This window comes from Festucalex cinctus, chromosome 4 (genome assembly GCF_051991245.1).
Source record: "Festucalex cinctus isolate MCC-2025b chromosome 4, RoL_Fcin_1.0, whole genome shotgun sequence".
NCBI lineage: Eukaryota > Metazoa > Chordata > Actinopteri > Syngnathiformes > Syngnathidae > Festucalex > Festucalex cinctus.
Window position 1 is genome coordinate 17,276,266 of NC_135414.1, and position 17,080 is coordinate 17,293,345.

The 17,080-nt window shown below is 39.0% G+C and overlaps 1 long non-coding RNA gene across 1 annotated transcript in view; it reads left to right on the forward strand.

Annotated features, from left to right (window-relative positions):
* LOC144017622 (uncharacterized) overlaps positions 1-16,186 on the forward strand; it is a 200,358-nt gene extending 184,172 nt beyond the window's left edge. Inside the window, exons 4-5 of the long non-coding RNA XR_013283222.1 lie at positions 15,457-15,539; positions 15,666-16,186. This is a non-coding gene — a long non-coding RNA (uncharacterized LOC144017622). The remainder of the gene's footprint in view (positions 1-15,456; positions 15,540-15,665) is intronic.
* The last annotated feature ends 894 nt before the right edge of the window (positions 16,187-17,080 follow it).

Here is a 17,080-nt window from a genome sequence, read left to right on the forward strand (position 1 = left end):
AATAGGTTGCTATACGTATGCATAAGAAAGATGCTAGCTGAAGTAGCATTTATTTTTTCCAGGATTAGTGGTAATATTTGATTGACAGCTGAGCAGGTCTTGATTTAGCGGACACACCCACAGCATCTGGCAGTGGAGAGAGAAGGGGTTGATTTTTTATTATTTTGAAGCCTCATTTTGTATACTTTAAATTTACTCGGATGTTAGCAACACTTTTCTCTCTGTGTCACATTTCAAAGACATTTATTTTCACTGTTCAAGGACTTCAATTGCCTAATTTAGGATCATAACTTCAGTAGTGTACACAGGTTTTATGTTTATAAATATTAAAATTCTATCTTTACATCAATAACAAATGCTTGCAATTACAGTATATAGAGAGAAACACATTTATTGTGACGTGCAACCCTGACATGACTCACACACATGTAATGGTTTTGTGAATAATTTATCAGATGTGTGGTTTGGTCCTCAGAGTGCAAAACATTTCTATCCGAAGGGCTATTAAAGCTGAATAGTAGGTGCACTATTTCAAATAGTTTTGCAGATTTGCCATCTGCTCGTCCACATCCATCAGCACGAATATGGCATTCATAGGGCGTCATCGATGCTAGGACCAGATGAGGGATCGGCCTTGTGTTTTTGTTGTGCACAAATGGAGACCGGAGCTGCACAAGCGGGGCGCTCGCTCTCTGCTCTCGTCCTTCTTTAGGCTCCTTTTCCAAGCACAGCCACTGAGACACATCCATCATCTCATTGCCAGACGCGGCCACGGACACAGAATACTGATATGTTTTTGTTTTTTGTTTTTTAAAGATCTAGGGCAGAAATATGATCTCTTGAAACTGAAAGCCTTGCCTTGCCACTGTAGCCACTCACATTATCTGTACAACTGCATGCGGACTGTGTACGGAAAGGAAAGGCTGAATTTGCATGGCATTAAAGTGCAATTCTAAACTGAGTGCTTATATTCATTATTTTTGGACTGCCTATTTACATCTACAGGCAAGAAACAAGAAACCTAAAGTTAAATAATTACACAGTAACACTAAGTCGAGTGGCATTAGGGTATTGAACTTTAAATATTGCTTAGTTTGGCCTGGAAAAAAAAGCAGGTAACCTTGTCATTACACCTCAGGCCTCAACAATACATTTTTTGTTATTTATCAACTTGTTCACCTCTCAGCTTTCACTGTGGTTTGGATTTGTGTTATTGTGTTTACACGCTATGTGCAATCTGTCCACAGATATCTAATTGATACTGATGGACTATCATATTTTGACTGAGGCATTATTTATTTGCATGCCTTGTGCGTCTTTACACTGCATTGACGCATATTCAAACTGGGCCAAATGGGGAAAAATGAAATTAGAAGTGGATCATCTGAATCATGTTGCGTAGATTCTGCGTCAGAAAGCTTACGCAATAAGAACAGTACTTTCAAGTTACCAGCATAATGAGGAGTCTGACAAATGGAATATTTTATATATATTAGAGTCAAATGTTTTAGTTGCTTGCGGTACATGTATTTTTCATCAACATACTGATTTTTTTAAACCCATATTGTTATTGATATTGACCCAGCAATTAACAAGGTTCTCTTTTTGTATGTCATTTGTGTATTTTTCAAATCATGTGTCTAATTATAGGTTGCGGTTTCTAAACTTAACATGAAACTTCTCCCTGAAGATATCTCCTCATTCCCTGCTGTGTCGTCGTCACCATAAATAACAGCGCTCCTCCCTCGTGCCCTGTATTTTTAACCTGGCAGTCTGAGTGTGCCTTCTGCAGCTCCCCATATCGAGATGATTTACTGCCTTATATATCATTTAAGAATCAATTTAAATGAACTCCCCTTATGTTCAAGCAGGAGAAAGAGGGCTTAGTGGATTTATAGCTCTTGTGTGGCGGATGGCATCTTATTGCAAGAAGAAAATTGGACTTGATGCATTTATAAATGTGTATAAACATTTGCCAGGGGGGCTTTTGAAAACTTTGACTGGGTTCAAAGTAGTCTTAATACATCCAGCCATTCATTTTCTATACCGCTTGTCCTATTAGGGTTCCCATTAGGGTCGGGGGAACCTCTCAACTGTGAGGCAGATGTGCTAACCGTTAATCCACTGTGCTGCCTGCCCATCTTAATACAATATTCTCCAATCAAATGTCAAGAATATAATATTTATGGGAGTTATAAGCCCTTCAGCAACACATTTGGTCAAGTTTTAGTATGTGAGGTTAAAAAAAAATCTCTCCTTAAACACAATGATACATACATTACATCAATGACAATTAAAAAAAACAAAAAAAAACATTATCTTTGTAATGGCTGGATTTTTGATGCAGCTCTGAAACTCTATATAAAAATACAATGTAAATAGACCTCTATTTTCTCTATGAAAATTTTGTGCATAACCTGAATTGTTTAAAAAAATGACTTCCTAACTCGAGGTTCCACTGTATATCCAATGGGTGTTGCTGTGCTAGCTCTCTAATTGTGTTTTCTCACCGTTTGTGTTGAAATATCCATTGGCTAAAGGGTTCTAAAATCGAGATAATCGATCCTAACCTTTACCATATCAATAATGTTTAAGGATTTAGCCTTAACACTAAGCTAGCAGGCCATTTCTAAGGCAACATTGTTTCATTATTTTAAATGAACAATTTTTATTTCTCTTTGTTTATGTTTGGTTTGGCATTAAACAGCTTTGATGAGTCTTTTATTTATTTATTTATTTATTTATTTATTTTTTAGGAATTGCTCACTATTTGGCAAACTGATGCTTACTGTGAACTGAGTTAATTTAAATTCACGGCCACCATACATACATACAGTAATCGTATCTCAAATGTGTGCTTGCGCTCAAAGCAAAAAAAATAAAATAAAATAAACATATTTCAAGGCATCATCACTGTATTTTGATGAAGCTGAACTTTAAAAAATTAATTATAAAACATGAACATAACATTATTTAATAAAAAAGAACAGGTACATTTAACTGCAGCACTTATCACTCACAAGATTTTGAGGCAGAGCAGTTCTAATCAAGTGGGCGGGGCTTACGCTGATTAACTCTCTGTAGAGTTTTAACTAACACTAAATAACTCAATTATGTCAAATACCTCCAACACTGACCTCCATTTAAAACAGACAGTGCTAAAAATACACTTTGGGGGTTGAAATCTACCATTCAAACATTTAACACCAAAACGTTAACACTCCTTCCTATTTTTGTTGCGAATGAATAATCTTAGATTCTGAAAACACAAAATCTTGAAGTTTGGACTGAAAATGAAGAACATAAATTAACTGTCAAGTTTTGCATTACGAGGGGGAAAAAAAAAAGACCCAATGAAAATGTAACAAGTCCCCATTAATGTAATACGATATTACATTAGCGGTAAAAATGTTGATATGTGAAATTATTACGGTACATTATTGTTTATTTTATTTTATTTTTTACAATTTTGATTGAGTTGTTCAAATGTTATTACATTTTTAGGAAATGATTACATTATAGATTGCCACAATTACATTGATTCCAATTTCATGTTGATCTCTGTGTTTATCTAAAACTTTGTCGTAAAAGTATATGCATACTTTTGTGTTTCTGAGACATCTCTGGGTGTATTGGAAGAGCTGACAACTATAAAACGTGGAATGGTTCTGCTGTAGGGCAGTCATGGCTGACAGAGTGAGCCCATCTGTGTCCTTGCTTCTGAAAAGGGGACATGATGCTGAGGAAGGAGTGATGAAGGGACGGAGCCAATAAAGACCTGCACAACTGTTGGTGGTCACAGCTCAGTGCGTACATTCCCACCCGGTTGCCTTTGGGGTCTGACCTGTGTAGGAGCTCCCTCTGCCTATCGCCATAAGTCTGCAAACACTTCTGGAAAATACTCACACGGCCATAAATGCAGACAGGTGCGCAGACTTAGTCAACAAGATTTGAACACAGCATTTTCACGCACACGTGCACACGTCTACATAGTGTATGAATGTGTTCTGCCGCCACCCGTGAAGCGGATTTGACAGACGCATATGGTGGGTCACCAGTGGCGCAGGTGTTTCTGGCTGCTCATGCTGTATAAACACAGCCTGTTGCCATAAAATGTTGCAGCTTTCTGACAGTACGCATTCAGGCTTCAGACGACTGGTCAACAAACGATGTCATGTTTAGACTTTGTTTTAAGGATCCATCTGGGAACGAGCTGGCAGAACTTATTTGGACTTTTCGGGCATGCTTGTAACTGTGATTTGACAAAGGTTTAGTCTGGCATACCAAATATGGGTCATTCTTCTGATATCCTTTCGCTCAAGAACAACTTCAAAACTGTTCTATGGACTGCAGCAATTGCTACCAAGATAGTGTATTACATCCATGTACATTTTGGAGATGCTAACTGGTATATTAAGACCAGCGCATATGGAACATGCTGTATGGGTTTACAATCAACACATTCCTATCTTTATAAAGTTCAGCCTTGAAGTACAAGTTACATTTTTTGGCCAATCATACATTTAAAAAGAATGCCATTATTCTATTTAGCCTAATTGAAAAAAAATAATGTTTTGAATAAGAAATGTAGTAGAGCTGTCAAAAGTAATCGACAAGTAATCAATTATCAAATTAATCAACAACTATTTTAATAATCAAATAATCGTTGGGAGACACTTATTAATTTAAAATTGTCCAAATCCTCTGATTTCAACATATCAAAAATTGTTCACTGATTTTTGTAGTTCTTCATGAAAGAAGACTGATTATCTTCTGTGTTTAATAAAAATAAGACATTTGCAAACATCTCTTTTTACTTTGGCAAACAATGACTGAACCGGTAACATAGTACAACAACATCAATTCCCCCCCCCCCCCCCTCCCTTTTTTTTTTTTTATCACTATAGGAATACGAAGTATGAAATAAACACCAATCACTGGTTAATAAACAGTAATCAGGGGAACACATGTTTTTTAATACAATTTAAAATTGCAAAATTAAATCTGATCGGTCGATTAATTGATTGAATAATCGATAGATTAATCGATTCTAAAAATATTTGATAGTGACAGCACTAAAATGTAGCACTGTATAATATTGTTCTTTAATTTTCAAACAGAATGTAAAGAATCAAACCCACATTTATTTATTTATTTATTTATTTATTTATTTATTTAGCTAGCTAGCTAGCTAGCTAGCTAAAGTTCAATGGAGCTTCAGTTCAATGGACATTGGGCTGCTCCTTTTGGTACTGGTCTGAATAATGCAGCCATACAAATTTACATGAGACAGTCACAATTGCTTAGTAAGCGCCAGTAATATTAGTCGTTCTTCACAGAGGATAAAGAATATATGCATGTGAGTATTGTTAAGTCATCTGTCGAGGTTTGTTGCCCCAGCATTTGTGTTAGCGCTGGAACCTCACATTTTGGCTTACACAAAAAAAAAAAGAAAAAAAAAGCCGAATGGCAGCTCATATCTCAAGGCACCACTGTAGTTGCATCCCTAGTACTGTATAGAGAAAATGGCCTATCTATATTACAATGTGAGGAGCAGAAATCTCTGTAAAGAAACAAATCACTGCATGGTTATAAATGCAGTGCAAGGCAGATGGCACAGCTATGTTTCACCATATGATCAATAGCTGTAGTCTCCCAGTTAAATTAAAAAAGAAGAAAAAAAAGAACTCAATATTGGGCTAATGCGACTTAGGTAATACCTATATTTAACACCAAGTGAGATGAGAAAGAAAAGGATGTTGGCTGGCAACAGACGAGCACGAACATAGTAATCATTGATCAAGTCGCACATGACCAGCTGTCGATTGCAAACAGGGCAAGCAAGCTTTCTCGCACCATATGTGTGGTCCAGCATGAGTATGGTAAACAGAACACAGCTCTTACAAATTTTAGACAAAAAAGGTTTAGCAGAAGAAAGCTATTACAGCCTCCACTCTCCCGGGAAGACTTTTGACAAGGTTTTGGAGTGTGGAGTGGGGATTTTTGTCCATGCATCCAGAACAACATTTGTGAGGTCAGATGTCACTAATTTTGGATTAGCAAGGCCAAATTTTAACTCATCCTAAAGCATTTAATGGAATTGATGTTAGGATTCTTTGCAAGTTCCTCTACATCAAAGTCATCCATGAATACCTTTATGAGTCTTGTATCATGATGCAACAGAAAAAAATTGCCTTCCCATACCAAACAACGGTTGATTCTTTCTAAATACTGTCGTGCCGGATCAGTGTTTCCCAACTGTACTTTAAAGTTATGATGGTCAAATTGATCTTGATCCAGGACATACTTCATCATGCCTCTTGGAAGAAATATGTTCAATTAATGTAACATTCAAACTCCTCGTACATGTAAAAACATAAAAATCAACAAAGCCTTCGTTCGACCTAGGAGATGGACAGTCTTCCTTTTTTGAATTTACTAAAGATATCAAATTCTCTTAACACTCTCTGTTGAGGTTGTTTTTTGTCTTTTTTAGGGGATGCCTGAAAAAGCCAAAGAAAAGCCATACAGAAGTAGTCTATGATTAATCTGGACTCTTGTGAGATGTGATCGAGGGAGGTTAGCACCTCATATATTGCAAACTGGAGAAGAGAGCAGAGAAATGAAAGAATCAGGGAAAATATTTTGGAGCTCTCGGTCCGCAGGAAAAGAAAGAGGGAAGTACTCCTCATTTCCTCATCATTTCCAACAAAGCAAGGTATTAAAGAAACACCTGTGGTTTGAGCTATATAAGAGATCCCCAGCTGCCCCTACTCGCCTTTTCCTCTCCGTCTCCTATCATTGGCTTCCTCATCCTCTGTTTCACCACCGCCGCCACTCCCTCCCGCCCCTGCTGCTGCTGCTGCATATCTTTCTGGCCTGGGGCACAATCTCCTCGCCTGACAAAAAAATGAAAGGAAGAGATGCTGACATGTAATAAAGCCCAACTGATACTGTTTGGGGCTAATGCTGGCTGTGGCTGCCGACTGAATCTGGCTTCTTTCCTGCTTTTCTGGAGCACAATGGAGAGTGAGAGATGCCGAGTATTTGCACTCTACATAAATGAAATTACTGATGAGCAGATGCCTGCAAATGAGTTGTGGACAGGAAGAGAAGAAAGGTAAAATACAGGGCGGAAAAAAACAGGCAAGGCTTGTACTCCAGAGAAACCTACTGTTTTTTTTTTTATTTATTTTTTATGTCACCAGGGGAACACATAGCTTTTAGCACTCTAGCCTGAGGTGAAAAAGATTGCGCTCTCTCTCTCTCTCCATCTTCCCCTTTCTTCATTTTTCTTGCAGGTTTCATCTTTGTATCGCTCTTCTTCCAAGCACTTTGTTTTGCTTTGCTTCTGCTTTGACACACCTTTTATTCGCTCTCAGGCAGGTCTGAATTGAAATAAATTCATTCCTTCTGCCTTTTCATGCTACTGCAGATGGCATAAGCCTTTTTCTTTCCAGAACAGTCAAAGCTGTCATTGAAACATATTACTCCTGTTTCTTCTTAACCCTCACACAGGTGGTGTCATATTTCAAGGCTGGGGATGAAAAATGAGGAACATTTCTTGACAAGCCTTTTTTTTTTCCAGACCTTATCAGCTTCAAAAGTTTCCTATTTAAAAAAGAAGTAGGTGAGTGTTATGTTCTGGGGTTGGATCCCAAAAATGCAGACACAAATTTAGTTTAACAATTTATTCGCATAACATCATAACAAAGCTTGTGTGCGCGGAACACACTCACGACTCGACCAGAAACAACGAGAAGGCATCATGGAACCAGAGGCATGGAACTAGCTTGGGCTGTGGAGGCGAGCAGGGGAACAGATGAACAGGTAGCCAGATGGACAGATGAATAATTTGGAAAAAACTTCTCTGTCAGACTTATATCGTCAGCGAATGGATCTGATTGGCTTTGGCCAGACATGTGGGTAACCTTGATAGGTCACTGAAACAGGACTGACATGGATTTATCTGATTCGCTGCTGACTGACAAGCGGGTAAAACTGATTGGCTTCTGACCAGATAAAGAGATTAAAGATTCCTGTCATCACATAGCTTCTGACTAGTTGAAACTAGTTGCTGGTTACATGCTGATTGCATCAGTTGAAATCAGAGTTCAAATCAGACACTTGCCCCAAACAAAACACAGTCATGACAGTGAAAAGCATGTTGGGTCACCAGGTATGGGTGTGATTTGGCCAAGAAAACAGCTGTGACTGTGAGGAATGGACATCCTTTTTTTCCACCCATATGCCCAGCGCTGCTACCTAGGTACAAATATCCCTGGAAGCTCATGATCCCCACCTTGATTGTCTCCAATGCCGCCTCCTTTTATGTCATTCGGTCTCAGGAAATGAGCACCTGAGCTCCGCTCCGATTCCTCCCCCTCTTTTAGCAACAAACGAAACCCACTCCTTGAGCTCCCTCCTGCTGCTCCAGATTACAGCTCATTAGTAGTAGCGGGAGAACCAAAGCCCACACCACGCTTCCCCTCTGATTCCCACATAGTTTCCTGTGATTTCTGAGCACCATCAGAAATGGTGGAACTGGCTGTTGTTAAGTGTGGGTAAGGACAGCAGTACAGTGCTTCTCAGCTTTCTGAGAAACATCTGAGATTGGTCTGAAAATCTAAAGCAGTGCTTCTTGACACGAATTATGAAAATCTAACAAGCTATTCTGTGAAATGGTTAATTTCAACTCATCTCTGAAAAGAATTGTCAATTTATGTTGAGCAATTGTGATTTAATACAACGTTTTATGAACATTTTTGCATTGAGTACAGTATCCAGCATTTTGGACAGTCACGTGACAAATCGCGTGCGTAAAATACACATTGAATGACATGGCTGCCAGTGACAAAGAACTCACAAGGAGTTATCGCATCCCACGGCGGATGTCAAAGGTAGAATTACGCCTTACAGCAAAGAAGCACTTCTTCAAAAGCAGTACAGCCACGGAGGACTCGCCAAACATTTGCGCCCAGCCGAAAGCGAGGAGGAAAATGGCCGATAACACTCATTCAGCCGGCCGGCTCATAGCGAGTCGAAGTTTGGGACCGCATACAAGTTGCGTGTTACAGAGGCTCAAATTACCAGTCATTGACATTGTTCATTCTGGAAATACCTTAATGCATATTAGCAGGGGACACCCTCCACCGCCCCACTCCCACACGAAATGAATTGTAATCTGACGTGCTGAGGATTTTGCTCTGAACAGAATTGGTGCAGTATTTGGGATAGAAGACGTAAGGTCTTTTTCTTGCCCATTACGTCAGCAAACTCCCATTCAAGTGGAACGACGGCAGCTGTTGTTTACGCACGGGATACGTCATCACGATCACGTGACCAGGATAATGGCGTTGACTGCGGTAAATTTTTATTTTGATTCTTTATCGGTTTAAAAGAAAATTCATGCTAGAGACATTTGCACTTTTATTCTTTATACACAATGCCTATTCCAATACTGGAAAATGAGATAAGTCTTGTATCACTTTAACTCGGGTTTGATCAAACCGCAGGGGCTCGGTGAGTCATTCTCAGGGGTTCGGCGGAGGTCAAGACACAGGCCTGGTCATATATGATTCTTGTTGACATGTCCCACTTTGCCATTATTGACTGCAGGGAATTTGGTACTCTCAGTAGTGGACTTGTGACTGTTGTGATGGTACGTGATGTGATTTTTTAATTTTTTATTTTAATCCCTTCATACTAAATATTTGAAGCAAAAAAATAAATAAAGTGGTTGGACAAATATGTGGAATATGAATTCACATGTGCGTATGAATGTATGGTGTTCCACAGGGTTCAATTCTGAGGCCTCTTCTGTTTTCATTGTATCTGCTTCCCCAGGGTTACTTTACACCAAACTCACACTGACTGCAGTACGGGTAAGGACGGTGTGCCGTACCGACTTCAACTCACACCATGTGTGGTGTGTGCGCTGTAGTGTCTGGAAATCTGCACCCGCGAGATCACGAGCTCACAGGAATCATGCTGAAGTTGCTTTCACGCGATAACAGTGTATACAGTGAGCTACTGTACTTGTAAACAATAGCCACACTTGCCTTTCGTTCACATTGCTCATATGCTTTCTGGACATTATTTTCAGGACTTTGGCTCCTCTACCATTTGTAAGTGCATTTTGTGTTTAAATAGTGTTAGATTGTCATGTTTAATTTATTTCAAGCTTTTTTTTTTGCGGATCTACCTTGCATGCCAACGCCTGACTTCCTGTCTGGCTCATGTAATTTCGTTAGCGTCATGAAAATCTGCATGCAGAATCCAATAACATAACACTTGATGAATTCAAGATGAAGATGTGATGAATAGGCTCCCTGTTTATTTTGTTTACCAGTAAACCATGTACCTGTGTCATGAAGAAATGGGAAAAAGTCATTTTATTTGTCAATAAAGAAGTGTTCGATGAATGTGCATAGGAAACTGGTGGGGTTCAGTACTTCCAGCAAGGTTGACAGCCACTGATCTAAAGGTGGTACATGACCAAAAGTGAGGCGACATTATGGACTGGATCACTAGATCCAGCAGTAGCTTTGTATTTTATAGTTAATGCAGAGAAGCAGTTATATTGTGAGAAGAATATATTGATAAATAAACTAGTCTAATTTTCTTACGTTCTCGACCAAAGTCAGCTAAGACTTTTATGAGATTACCTTTATAAGGACAAACACTATTGAAAAATTCAGGAATTGTTGGATGTCTGTCCGGCTTTTTCTTTCTGACAGTTTTCGATCTACGGTCTGCCACAACATGCCATGCGAGAAGATTAGGTGGAGGTCAACAAGGTCACGGGCATGTACCAGTCCTTCTGTTTCACATGAATAGGCAACAGTTAGTGAGCTGGCTTGGTAGTTGAGCTTTGTACACTACTCCAGTGCTTCTGCCTCACTCTCTCTTTTGTTGGCTGGAATAAAACGTGCAAAGAGCGCTTCTCTCAAACTGTCAGCTGCACCAGGCAATGCGTGGTAATTGCCATTGAGAGGCTTTGTGTTTTACATTCATTATAGTTTTTTTCTTTCTTCCTTCCTTCCTGTTTCAGACCATGGGAATTCAAGCCCATCTCTCCTACTTGCAAAGGTTTTTTTTTTTTTCCCCTTTGCGTTGTCAGATACAGTACCAGATGTGAGGAGTGAATACTGGTTTAAACTCAGTCCTTGTTTTGTTACTTCTAAAAAAAAAAAAATCATTAGACAGCTTGTTAATGTGCTCCAAATGCATTTCAATGTCGTATCATGGATCATTTTCCTTGAGAAGTGGGGCAAAATTGAGAGATCACTCATGTGAGAGGCTTGCCATTTAATTTTGATTAATTCCATCTATACTCTTTCGTGTTCAGACATAAATGCCCTCAATTATAGCAGTGTCACTGGTTTGATTTTAAACAGCAATGCAGTCAGGCAGAATAGCTCTTGCGATGCAAGATAATACGACAAAGAAAAAGAATCAAACAATTCACATCCTCTACCTCAGCTTAAGGGCTCCACATTCGGCTGGAGGATTTAATCAAATGTATCCTCTGAGGCTTCTTCTGACTAAACAAGACAGCATGATAGCAGTGGGGAGCTATAGAAAAAACAAAACTACAGTCAGTCATCCTGCCGTCCACCCTCCAGCACAGCTTCGAACCACGCTGTGGCACAGTTGCCACGATCGGCTCTCTTTCACCCCTGACCCTACAGTCATGTTGACGGGAGGAGCATCTGACAGCTCGTCACCTGGAGTCATTCTTCTCCCACGGACACTCAAGCATGAAGATTACAATAACCGAGATTCTGTAAGACCCGACGTCTTCAGATTTCCAATCTGACCAAGTTTTCAATGCAGCGGACAGACTGACACTGATTGTCGGAAATGTACACGCAGCCAGAGCTTGAAAAATATGCAGCCTCTTGTCTCTGCTCCATGACTCACTCGCAGTTGTTTTTGCCCTCTCCTTTCTCTTTTGTTCCTCTCTCCCCTCAGGCTAAACTCAACAACATACAATTTAAGTTTATTTGACCTCAGTCGGCCTTTTGCTTTTCAACCACATCAAATGTTATTTGAAAAATATGTGGTAATAAGCCTATATATAACCAATAATAATGATTATACAGTCCCCTCCAAAAGCATTGAAACGGATTCAGTTCCTTTGTTTTTGTTGTATACTGAAGACATTTGGTATCAAAAGATGAATATGAGGAAAAAAAAAAGTTTAGAGACAAAAGTATTTATATCTACATCAATCAACCAAGCAATCATATTTTAATTGTATAGCACCTTGCATGTATTAAAATTTGTGCTGTCAAAGTTAAAGCGTTAACTAATTAATTAATCACAAAAGATTATCGCATTAATCATTGTATTACCAGAGATTAATCACACTATTAATTTTGACCGCAGATGATCCTTTTTAGCCAACACGCGGATGGTTACGTTAAAGGTAACTGTTGGAATTTGAGCAATAAACATAACTACTACCGTAGGTCATTTTTTCCCATTTTAAATTATGCAAATAATTAATTGATTAGAAAAAGCAGGATGAGCGTGTGCAGTGGCTATAAATTTTTGAAGACGTCCTCATAACATTAAATGTCGAAAAAATTAACACATAACAGGTGCGCTTCAAATTTAGCAGGCAAAATATGTTGGGGAAAAAAAGATTTTTTTTTAAATCAGTGATTAATCATGATTAATCAAAATTCTAAGATGTGATTAATCTGATTAAAAAATTTTATCGTTTGACAGCTCTAATTAAAATGCAACTTGAGGTGTTGAACAAACAAAACATCTATAGTACAAAAAAACAAAAAACACTCTCCCCAACATCCCCATGATCATACAAAAACAACAACAACATGGCGGGGCACAGAGAAACCATGTGAGGAAAGGCACCCAGGAGGCGCTCGCCCACACTGAGAGGGATGACGGCCCCCGACCACAGGGAGTGGTTTCATCCCATCTTGTTGCATGATCATGATGACCACGAGTGTGGTTCTTCTCTCAAAGTTTTCTTTGAACAGTGGCTTGTGGTACTTCCACTCCTGCCCTGTGGAGTTTGGCAGCAATGGCACTGACAGTTGTTTTTCGGGGTTTCTTCACAGCTCCCATTATGTCCTTGATATCCTGGCCAACCTGTTTGATGTCTGTTGCTCAGTACGCCAGTAGTGTATTTCTTTTTCATGACATTCCAAATTGTTGTATTGGCTATGTTTGTGCAATACCTCTGATCAGTTTTCCCAAGTTCTCACAGCTTCAAACTGGTTTGCTTTTCACCCATAGACAGCTCTCCAGTCTTTATGTTCACAGGTGAAACCCAAAGCCAAAAATAAGCATGATTTAATCTTTGTTTTCATGAATTTTGTGTGTATGTAAGTTTTAAACAAAATTATTCCACTCATAATTTCAATGATTTTCTTTCTTGAGTAAACTAGTCAACAAATTTCCATGAATTTTTGGTGAGGCCTTTGTCATTATACTGCATTTCTGGAGCCATAAACTAATGACCTTGGAGTACAAATCATGTACATCTCTAAAACTCACTGCAGGGCCCTTGACGTCCCCCATCACAAAAAATGCTGCCGCCATTTGTCAAAGTGCTCTAGCTGTCTCTTTTGCCTGCCTACGTCCAAAAACAGGGGCTCTGGTGTTGAAGTGTGATGGGTGACTGTCAAGAACAATGCGTGCGTCCACACAAAAAGCTCACACTCTGCATTCTTCAGAAAGAGATGGATTCACTCTGCATTCGAGTCCTCACAAAGATTGAGTGACAGTCAGTCAGCAAGGTGAGAGGCAATCACACAGCCGACAGATCAATTAGTTATTTCCACAGGAGCAAAATGGTGGGAAAAAACATTTTCATCAGTAAATGATTTATTTTTGCTGCCTTATTTTAATCTCTCCTGGTTCTTGGGGGTTTGCGTGTTTATCTCAGCTCTCCCTTTGCTCTTCTGAAAGAAGAGGAAAGATTCAGTTAAGAGCGTGATGTTGCTCCTTGGATGAGCCTGTCTAGAGAATTAACTGAGAACACCAGACCAGTGGCACAGACCTGCCAGTTCAGTGCCCACTCTCTCAGCTCACCAAGCCTCGTGGTGCTGTTTCAACGCCAACCCACACATTCATTTATACCCGCTCAAACACTACTGACACCCACTGCCGCACTCTATTGTTTCAACTTTTGTTACTTTCATAAATTGGAGATTATTTCTGCAGATCTTGGCATGCAGCTTTGGTATTGACTGAGTCATATCTCTGACCTTACAAATGTTCTTCTGGAAGAATGGACTGAGAATTCCCACTCCGACATTTTGTGAGATTTTCGAGAAGAGTGAAGGCTGTTTCATCTACAATTCCCACTTGATATGTTCTTACATTTCATTTCCTGTAGCCCATGTGTCTCAATACTGTTCACTGTATAGTCTATGCTTTTTCATAAATTCTTTGTTGACTTTTGCCATGTTGCTTCAAAGTCATCTCCCTTTAATATGCTTTCACGTGATATATATATATATATATATATATATATATATATATATATATATATATATAGAGAGAGAGAGAGAGAGAGAGAGAGAGATGTATATTTCTTAACCTGTTATGCTAACGACTGCTCGTTTCAATTTAAGGTTTGGTATGGTCGGGGCACCTCAAAAAGGTGTTTGGCGAGTATTTATTTACCATTTACTGTTGTTTTGGCCATTTTTTCCATCATTTTAGCCATGCCATACTTTGATGGAATGTATCAGTGCCTGTTTGATGCGATTTAACCAGCAATAAGTTTACTCTATTGCTTTCATTCTTATTTTATGTGTTCTTTATGTATCGTGTTGGGCCATTGGCCAACTATTGCTATGTTTTGGCTATGCTATTGTTGACCGGAGAATATCGGCGCGGATGGACTTTCGCCATTTGTCTACGATGCTACAATCACAAGAAACTTTGCTCCAGCTAGCCAATATATGTTCAGCGAAGAATACATGGAGGAGAAGTGGAGAGAGATGAAAAAGTGAAAAGTGAAAGAAAGCACGAAATGGTACAGAAGAATTGAACCATATCTTATATATGTGTGTTATTTGCCAACAGAAAAACTATCAACTGTTACAAAACTACAGTTGTTTGTTTATATTCAAACTAAGCTTACAATTTTAACATCCCGGTCAGAGGCATGTATGATTCTGGCGTCTTCATACTAGGGACTCTCTTATGAGTTCACACATCATGTGGACTGTGCAACAAGGAAGGAATACAAACCATATTCTAAACGTTAATGTAAAGGACGCTTTTGTCAATTTTAATTAAAAAATTAGCTTATTTGCATATGTACAGTATTTTGTGTGTTATTATAATTATTGTGTTTGTTCCATGGATATAATTTGTTAAAGCTGTGGTCATTGTTAAAGTGCTCAAGAAATTAAATTGAGTTATTCTACATGTAGGTTATGTCTTGTTTTCTGTATTGCTCACCAGTTTCAATAGTGGACGGTCCCTGAAGTTGAGAGATCGTGTCAGTCTCAGTCAGATTCTTCCTCACTGTCCTGCACACCCACTTTGTAAGTCAACACACGGCAAATGGATTTAACATTTAATGTTTCTTTACAGGTTAGATACGGAACAGTCGCACACAATACACAAAAATTGAGCTTGCATTTTTCTTGTTGTCCTGTGTCATCCATCAGTCCCCAAGCCTGGCCCAGCATTCATTATTCTACCTTCCAGTCTGTCGTCTTCTTCCATCTGCTGACAAATCCACCTGGTGCCACTGCAGGTTGCCAAACTTTGGATTATCAAGCATGACAGTGGGCCTAGGGGCTGTTTGGACCGAATCCACTCCCAAGTTACCAGGTGACAGCACTGTTTTCTTGTCCTTGACAGACTTAAGCTCTCCCCATTTGAGAGCTTTGAACGCATGGCCACTCTGGGATGATGTCCTCCTTGACCCTCACATACATTCGATGTGTTAATTACGGCGTCCGTGCTTTATAGCTAATCAAAGACCCACGTGGGAATCAGCTAGGTCTACGGTCGTATCCACGTCCGAGAATTCAGTTTGTTGTTGTCAGAGTATGCAGATCTATTTTTAAACACAATGAACAAAACTTAGAGAATATTGATCGGAGTGAATACATCACCTGAACCTCAAATTAGGCCTAATGACCTTTTGCACAATGATGTCTGAATTAAATCAGAAATGGTACCTTTACAAGGATGAAAATGTTCAGTTTTTGATTGACAGCGCACATGTTAATCTTGCTATATGTGTTATAGTGGTTGGGGTGGTGCTGATCTAACTGAAAAAAAAAATAAAATATATATATATATATATGATTTGGTTGTTCTTTTGAAGGTATTGTTTTAATTGTGGTTTGCAAGGATAACAAACATGATATAGGATAGATATCCATGAAATTCTGCTGACACAGGTCTAAAAGCATGAATTTATTTAATTTTGGTTGGATTTTGGACAAAGTTGCAGTTGTATCTTCAGTTTTTAACCGATTCTTCAGTCCAACATGTCACATGGAGATGTTCAGGATCGCTTTGTGTAGGCCACCTGAATGAATCCTATCTTGTTGTTACACTCACTTTCACTTTTATCCTTGTGCACTACAGTGTTCCCTCGTTTTCCGCTGGGGTTAGGTTCCAAAAAATACCGGCAATAAATGAAATCCGCGAAGTAGTTAGCTTTATGTTTTACAACTCTTATAAATGTTTTAAGGCTCAAAAATCCCCGACCGCACAATTTATACACTTTTCTCATTGAGGCATTTACATGTTCTCCCATTTCTCTCTTGTTCAAACATTGATAATGTTCAAAACTTCATAAATTTTTATAAAATGGGTATGTTACTGTAAAAAATATGCAAAATTGCACTTAAAAAAAATCCGCGATACAGCGAGACCGCGAAAAGTGAACCGCGTAATAGCGAGGGAAGACTGTAATCTGCTGAGGTTGACCAAGCAGCCAGAGAGATTTGTCACCAAGGCCACCACGTGACTCAACAGGGTCAATTGTCTGGAAAATCAGTTGAGTATAAACCTGTGGGGCAATCAGAGAGCTACAAAAAAACTAGCTTGTAGTCCACTCAATGTA